General features: G+C 45.7%; 1 pseudogene; it reads right to left on the bottom strand.

The window, feature by feature from the left end:
* Window positions 1-2016: 2016 nt before the first annotated feature.
* LOC119304980 lies at window positions 2017-5586 on the bottom strand (annotated as a pseudogene).
* Between the last annotated feature and the right edge of the window lie 3541 nt (window positions 5587-9127).

Below are 9127 nucleotides of genomic sequence, written 5' to 3'. Positions count from 1 at the left end.
GTGCGCCCAGTCGGCCGAGTTGCTCAGCACGAACAGACAAGACGAGACGACCCAGTTCGGCCAGCCGTCCCACGCACGGCGTGAGAGGGTGAGACGCCGCCGGTTGCTTCGCACGGCTGCGTCGCAGCTGACGCCGCCGGCGACCAAGAGGTCAGCGCCGTACGCCGTACCACCTCGCTACCGGCTACTGCAAGGTCAGCGCGCCATTCCTCCAGCTCGTTAATTTCTTTCTCGCATAGGGAGATCGATCCGAGGGCGAAACCCTAGCACAAAACTGATTTCTTTTCCCCACCCAACTGTAGTAAATCCCAGTACATATCCGTATGTACGTGCTTCGGATGATCCCATCGGTCAAATCCCTAGGTTGCTATTGCTATATACTGTAGTATCCCACTACGCGAATCACAGGAAGGGGATGAGAAACAGAGGAAAACGGGGGATGAGATGCAGAATTCAGTTTCCATTCATTTTCTTTTCTGCTCAGTACAGGTTGTTGGTCCTTATCTATAGGCATACAGGTACACGCACTCGCCTTACACGCTGGCACGCAGGCCCCACACACACACACATACCCTGCCTTGATGCGCCTCTGAACCTGTTAGTTGTCAAATGGATCACGGCTGACGGGATCCGTTTCTTGAGTGTCAGGCTTCTAAGTTCCAACGAAAGAAGGCATGACATTTGCCCCTCCTTCAGTATGATCCTCGTCCCAAATAGGAGTAGTTGGAAAACGACGGCAAAGAACATAATAGTCCTCCCAGGTGGCACAATCCTCCGGCAACGATGACCACTGCACAAGGATTTGAACCACAGGTTCGTTACCTTTTTGAACGATCCTTCGTTGCAAAATGATGCATGGCTGAGCTGAACAATCCTGGAACACATGTGGAGGTGGCAGAGACTGAAAATTAGGAGCAAAACTTGGATTGAATTCTTTCAACTGGGAAACATGAAACACCGGGTGAACTTGACAACCCTCCGGAAGAATTAGGCGATAAGCCACAGCACTAATACGAGTAGCAATCTTGAAAGGCCCGAAATATTTGAAAGCCAATTTAGGGCAGGGACGATTGACAATGGAAGACTGAGCATATGGTTGCAGCTTCAAGAGCACAGAATCGCCCACCTGAAACACCTTCTCAGAGCGATGTTTATCAGCTTCTTTCTTCATACGCTCTTGTGCACGGAGTAGATGGGCACGCAACTGCTCAATATGATCCTGGGAAGGGAGGGCCAAACCGGAAGGAAGATGCTCAACAGCCAACGAAACATTAGGCATGCCACCGAAGTTAGGATCTCTACCATAGAGAGCTTTGAAAGGAGAGCATCCAGTAGAAGTATGAAAACTGGAATTGTACTAGAATTCGGCCATGGGCAACCATGACCTCCATTTGCCAGGTCGGTCATGAACAGCACAACGAAGATATTGTTCGACACATTGATTCACCCGCTCGCCCTGACCATCGGTTTGAGGGTGATAAGCGGTGCTATAACTGAGCTTGGAACCCACAACCTTGAAGATGTCACGCCACATGGCACTGGTGAAAATCTTATCACGATCAGAGATGATTGAGTGAGGGACTCCGTGGATGTCCTAAGTTCTGGTTGTTTCATTCAGCACAAAACCAAATTTAGCATGTCTTTCTTCTTCAACCCCCTAGCTGCTACTGCTGCTTCGGATATTTGGAACCAAGGAATGCAAAGACCTTTGACAATGTTTCACCTAGCAAGGCTTCTTGGTTTTGCGATTTTTTTTTAAAATATTTCGTTTACCTTCTTTCAGGTTGCCATGCGCCCCTTTCCTTCCACTGGTCGGTTTTAATATTTTACCACAGCTTTACGCTCGAAAAAAGATCAAGGGAGAGTAGACAATAATAGTATAATAATAACTAATAAGATAGGTTAGGTACACCTTATACAGACTCTTGTAAGCTGTTGGAATACAAGCCACATACCATTGTCAAGTTTCTTTCTTCCTACATATATGTATATATAAATAACAAAAGAAGAGAATGTTCGGCCATGCATGAGCGCTAGCCACTAGGGGTGGGTATCAGCGCCAGCATCTGGTTCTTGATGATACCCATGCACATCTCGATCTCCCTGAAGATGGGCATGTTCTGCGAGCTGCACGGCTGCAGCCGCGACAACGCCAAGTCGAGGATGTGCGCCACCTCTGCGGGGTGATACTGCTTCTCCGTGCAGTTCTGATGAATCCAAATGATAACCCATTAAATTTGCGAAAAAACTAACGCCCACACGTGTGGTATCTTGCACATCGTCCACACGCCTGCATCACCACTCATTTTGCCACGTATGAACAGATGACACTAGCAGGAATTTTTTTGATTTTTGGCTTAAAAGTGTTTTATCTTCTAATTAAAAATCAAATTAAAAATCTGTTTTTACCATTGAATCTGTCTCGACGAGATCTTCAAAACTAGACCCCATATTGATATGTTTTGACGAAAATATTTTTTGCCCAAAAGTTGTCATGATGTTTACACTGTAGTTGTCATAGTGCTTAAACTAAAGTTGCCATGTGGCAATTTTAGTTTGTAGAGCATGGCAATTTTAGTTTTTTGATGATGGAAATTCCAATACTTTGACCATGAAAACTATTTTTTGTATGAACCATCGCAATTTTAAGTGCATGTATCATGGCAATTTTAATTTATTGTTCATGGCAAGTCTAGTTTCTTAATTCCCCATTTTATAATATGTCAAAATTTAATTTTAAATATAGAAGAAAATAACTGAAACATATCATGGCAACTTCAGTGTAAACATCATGACAATTCATGTGCAATAGACATGGCAACTTTTAACCCAAAAAAATTCGTCGAAATATATTGATACGAGATCTAGTTTCAAAGATCTCGCCGCGAGGGATTTGATGGTGAAAACGGATCTTCAATTAGATTTTTCATTTAAAAGATATAACATTTTAAAAACTGAAAATCTAAAAAGATTCTCACATGCATGCATGCGATGACATGACGCAGTCTGTGTGTTATAGGGCGTGTGGGCGAGTTTGGCTCACACCACACGTGTGGGCATTAGCGTTATCCTAAATTTGTTAGAATTCGTAAGATTGCCAGGAAACATTCTGACTCAAGAATTCTCGAGAATGAATGAATTACTTACCTGTATCATAAGGATGGTCGCTACATAGGACGAAACCAGCTCCGACGGGAACTGGGCTTCGGAGTCGCTGCCGTTGGGCAATACTCTTGGACTGGAAATGTTATTGGTTGCTGCAGCAGGGTCGAAACGGCCAGCGGCGCAGTTATCTGAATTCGCCTGCCCCGAATCGGGTGGTATCCGCCTTATGCCTAGTATGCTAGAACCAGAGCCGGTGCCACGGAGGTTCAGATTGTCTAGTGCTTCCCCTATCTTGGCAAAAGCGTTCTCTCCTTCCCTTACTTTGCACATTGCCTGGTTACACAGAAAAAAAGGCACATAGCAACATGAACATTAATTGAAACAAAGCACAGAATTATACTTCAGAGATTGCAAAGACATAATAAAATAGGACATGGAACAACTCTACAAGCTGAATGCTCCATGTATCCAACACTCACTAGTACAAAACGGAGCTTTAAAACCGGTTCGTAAGGGCCTTTAATGTCGGTTTTGCAACCGGCACTAAAGAGTGGAGACTAAAGACCCTCCCCCCCTTTAGTATCGGTTTGGCACGAACCGGCACTAAAGGCCCACCACGTGGCGTGAGCTCGCGCCCTGGTATAGGGGACCTTTAGTACCGGTTGGTGTTACCAACCGGTATTAAAGGTTTTTTTTTTTGAAAATTTTGGAAAAAAAATTGATTTTTTTTATTTTTATTTTTTCTGAATTATTTGATGATTTAGTCTCTAATCACCTCTCTTAACTGCTCAAGTGTGGATAACTCATTCCAAATCGCCTAACTTCCCGGCCGGTCACCCATCCCTCTCACTACTCCAGCCTGAGCATGCTTAACTTCCGGGTTCTATTCTCCCACGTTTCCAAGTCTACACTTGTTGTTTTCCTGATAATAGTAAGATGTGAATCCTATTAACCCTCAGGAGTTTAGCTTGAGCATGAAGTCACACGTTTCACTGTTTGAGTTTGAAACTATTATTCTAAAAAAATTATGTAGTAACACTAATATTTCTTGAATAAGTAGTTTGACCATAGTTTGACCACAGTTTGACCAGATTTGACCAAAATTCAAAAAACTGAGATACTTATTTAGTAACACTAATATTATTGCGTAATTATTTAGTAACACTCTATATTTCTTGAATCAGTTGTTTGACCGGTTTGACAAGATTTAACCAAAATTAAAAAAAACATAAATTAGAGCATATCTTTTTTTCCTTTTACAATTTTGTCATTTCAAAAGTTGTCCTAAACCCTAAACCGGGACTTAAAACGTCGAAAACTCTATGCTAAACAGTAAAAACTAAGGGTTTAAACCATAAAACCTAACCCTAAACTTTGAAATCTAAACCATAGCACTAAACGCTAAAAACGTCTAAAAACATCTAAAACGCCCAAAAACTCTACTTTCCCTTTGGAATTTTGTGATTTTAAAAAATTGTCAAAACGGAAAATTTGTTCTGCAAATTTTGATATATTATATGTATTTTTCTGAATTAGGATGATTTAGTTATGATTTTTTTTCAAGTTTGAAAATTGCCCTATAGTGCCGGTTTATGTCTGCAACCGGGACTATAGGTTAGACCCCTTTAGTGCCAGTTCGTGGCACGAACCGGTACTAAAGGTTGGCCCTTTAGTACCGGTTTGTGCCACAAACCGGGACTAAAGGGGCTCGTGGGGCCCCGGCCTAACACCAGCCTGCCACCACCCCTTTAGTACCGGTTCGTGGCACGAACCGGTACTAAAGGTTCAACACGAACCGGCACTAATGCATAGCCGTTCGAACCGGTACTAATGATACCATTAGTACAGGGCCAAAATCGAACCGGGACTAATGTGTCTCACATAAGGTCCTTTTTCTACTAGTGACTAAACATAACTAACTATGCGGGTAAAGCAGACTCCTGGACTGAATATATAAAGGCCTGAATATGTAATATTCAGAACATCAAGGACTCCTGAACTGGGTGGCATAACATGAAACTGACAGAAATACAAGTGTGACTGTCTAACCTGAACAGCGACATCAACCATCGTTTTAGCTTTGGACCTTGAAGTCTCAATAATTTCCATTACTTGGGATCCAGACTCCGGATTAATATAACCAAAAAGGTTACTAAATGGGTCTGGTGTTCTGTTAAAAGCTCCACCATTTTCCGTGGATTTATTAGGATATGACTGCGTTGGCTACCCATGAAATGTGTTCCGTTGTCGCAGACAAAGCAGGGCTGAAGCCACCTGAGTATGAAACATATTGTTGAATATTGTAAGTACATAGAATTCACGAATGGAACCATTGCAAGTAACACGTAGAGCTGAGAATTAATTACATGACCATTTGAATCTCTCAGATGTACAAGAACCATGGCGTATTGCTTCCTGAAATGCTCCAAATCTCTAATAATTTCCCCATCTTTTTTGCTTTCCAGACACTTCTTCGTTCATGTGCCACCTAGCGGCAAGGCCTCCAACAGTCTAGTCTATTCGGCATGCTCCACCTACCCAAACGTCCGGCGGAACCGGATATCCCACTGTCTCGATTGTGACGCCGCGGAAACTAGGATAGACTGCTCCGTGCATATAGAGAAAAGGGCAGGGAATCCGACCCTAAGGGTCTCGGTACCCATCCATGGGTCTAATCAGAATTGAGTCCCGTCCCCATTAACTATAGTAAAGGAGATCCCAAGGAGGATCTCCTCCTTTATCTTTCGGATAGATCACCAAAAGTGGGAACCTCCCATCCGGGAGCACGCCAGGAGGGGTTCACCTCATAGATATTTTTCTTGAATCAGCCGTAGCCACAGTCCTCCCTCGCCGCGCATGATCCACCATACCCATTGCAGCATAGTGCAACGTTCATGCGGCGGGACACCATAATGCCCAGCCCACCCTTGTCCTTAGGCCTGTAGATATCTGCCCACTTGACCATGTGATACTTCTAGCGGCCGTCAGTGGCCTGCCAGAAAAACCTCGCGAGCTCCTTATCGAAGGAACCATGAACACCCTCTGGTAGGATATACATCCCCATCAAGAACATGGGGAGACTCACAAGGTTAGCAGAAATAAAGATCGATTTACTCCCCTTGGATGTAAACCATCTGCGCCAGGGCTTGGCCCGCGTCGCCACTCGTTCTACCAACGGATCAAAGGCACTCATTAGAATCTTTGAGTCGGCCATCGGCGTTCCCAAGTAGGTGATGGGAAATGATGTCAGTCTGCAGTTCAAGTTATCCACAATTCGTTGTTGCTCGTCTGCCGGGAAGCCTATAATGACGACTGTTAGAAGTATAAATGTGATTAGGATAGAGATATAATTAGTTTATAAACATCATGTCTTGTCTTGTACTCCAAGCCTCTTCCCATGTTATACTCCTATATATACCCCACATAAGGGTCTAAAAAAACAACATAGAACAACACAAGTAATACTCATCCTACAATTTTCACATGGTACCAAAGGTAAGACGTCTTGAGTTCAAGACCCTGCCAACGTAGTATCAAATAAAATGATTCCGCGGCCTACATTAATACCACGTCTAAGGACTAAAATAGCCTAGACGTGAGGGGGAGTGTTGAAATATATTGCGCACCTTCCTTCATCAGTTCGGACTTTTGGATGAGTTGGCTGAAGCATGAATTCAATAGAGTTGGCTGGAGCATGAAATCAATATGGTATCAGAGCAATTAGTCTCACGACGTCGATCCTAGATTTCTCAACCACTTCCACAGCGCGCCGCCCCCGGGGAGATTAATCTCTTCTCCCCGGGGGCGCGACACCAGATCAGTTCAATAGATTAGATCAATTCCTTAGATTAGATCAACTTCAGTTTTTGAAATTTCAATAGATCGTATTTTCCTTAGCATACAAAAAAAATCCATTGACCTTCTCTATCCGAGAAAATTCTTCATAGATGGATGTCCATCATGCGCATCTTCCTCGACAGATTTCAGTGCCAGTGCACGGCACGCTTCGAGCCGGCGTTCATCAGCGGACGCCACGCGTGCATCTAGACGGCTGCAAGACCGACTACTCGCCTGATCCGCATCAGCAACCACGCGGGAGCATGGCGGCAACAGTCCGATCAGGCGCACAGCAAGCACACCGATTTGAGCATCATCCCGATCCAATAGGAACCAGGGCTGCTCCGATCTGAGGTGCTCCCGTGCACGAGTCCAGGACCCGAGTACGTGGTGTCTAGAAATCAGGTATGCATGCTCATGCTATGCAAAGCTACGATGGGATCTCCGAGGTGGTTCAGCTTCACACGGCAATTCTGCGGCTCGGCACCGGTTCGTCATCGACACCCCGTACCGCATCGACGATGCCGTCGTCAATGCGCGTACTATAGACCGACGACGCCTGCACCAACACCGAGCTACATCATATTCTGCATGGCTACACCGACGCCTGCACCAACACCGAGCTACATCATCTTCTGCATGGCGACACCGACGCCTCTGCATTGAGCCGAACGACATCAAGATGTCTGACTACGCCAGGCTACGAGCCAACATACTTCTTCAGCAAGGCACGGCATCGACACTTAGTCGCCGTAGAGGGACGCATCATCGTCGACACGCCGCTGCGACGCCATCGCCAAGGTCTTCATCAACATGGTCTTCATCATCATCATCGTCAACACACTGCCGCCACCTTGTTCACAAGATGGACACCTAGCGACCTCTGACAAACTTTTCTGCAAGACGCGACGTTGACGACGGCAATGACCGCGTCATGACGACGGTATCAACCACGTCATCCACGACGGCAAGACTGTATCGACACGGCGTCACTATAGTGATGACAATACATGGCCACACGGTTCTGGCAGAACCGATGTGTGCTCGATGGGCCTCATCTGGTCTTGGCAAAACCGGTGGACTCATCGCCGACGACACGCTCTGACATCTGCAAGGTGCATCATCCACGTCTGCAGCTCCGTCATAGCACATTTTTTTGCGCCTCCGGCTTTGTGCGGCTTCATCATCCATGATGACCACACCATCTATCACGACTACCTCAACCATTTCTACCTCGACCACGACTACATCACCATGATCGACTACCTCAACATTGACATTAATGGCTACGTCTACAACAACATATCGGCAACAACTTCAGTCAACAGCATCCGCGTCATCACCAGCGTTCACGCCACCCCCGCTATGACTACAGGAGGGAAGAGAGGAGAGACAAGGAAGGCACCAGAAGGGGACACAGTCACCGCCCTAGGTGCCGACCCATCAGAGACGCAATTGATGATGGTGCAGCAAAGAAGACGATAGAAGCGAAACACGTCAAATTCAGTCGCAATCGTCCGCTTCACTCCCGCTACGACTGAGGGGGAATGTTAGAAGTATAAACGTGATTAGGATAGAGATAGAATTAGTTTATAAACATCATGTCTTGTCTTGTACTCCAAGCCTCTTCCCACGTTGTACTCCTATATATATCCCACATAAGGGTCAGATCAAAACAACAACATAGAACAACACAAATAATACCCATCCTACAATTTCCACAACGACCTCGCTCTTATCAAAGTTGATCTTAAGTCCCGACATAGTCTCAGAGCAGAGGAGCAGGAACTTAAGATTCACTATGTCAAGGGCCGACCCTTCCACCATAATTATGATGTCGCCCGCATATTGGAGGTGGGTGACCCCACCCCCCGGATCAGGTGGCCAACAACCCCATCAGAAGAATGACGACAACCAATCAGGCCAAGACAGAAACAACTAATCGGCCCAGAATAGAAATAACAACAATGGCAACACGAATAACAAGTGCAAATCAGACGACAATGATGGTCTCAGCGGAGCGAGTTAGTTTCTGCTGCAAATCCGAGTGGTGGAAAAGGCAAGGGTGACTAGTAATGTGATCCCGTGAGGAGGAGAGACGACTTGCCCTCCCCTCCCTCCCCCGACCCCGCGCCCGCGCCGCCTCTCCGGGGGGCGGCCGGGGCAGCTCCCCCCGCTCTCCTCT

This window comes from Triticum dicoccoides, chromosome 5B, assembly GCF_002162155.2.
Source record: "Triticum dicoccoides isolate Atlit2015 ecotype Zavitan chromosome 5B, WEW_v2.0, whole genome shotgun sequence".
Classification (NCBI taxonomy): domain Eukaryota; kingdom Viridiplantae; phylum Streptophyta; class Magnoliopsida; order Poales; family Poaceae; genus Triticum; species Triticum dicoccoides.
The sequence above is the reverse complement of the archived record's forward strand: the minus strand, read 5'-3'. Positions and strand labels throughout refer to the sequence as shown.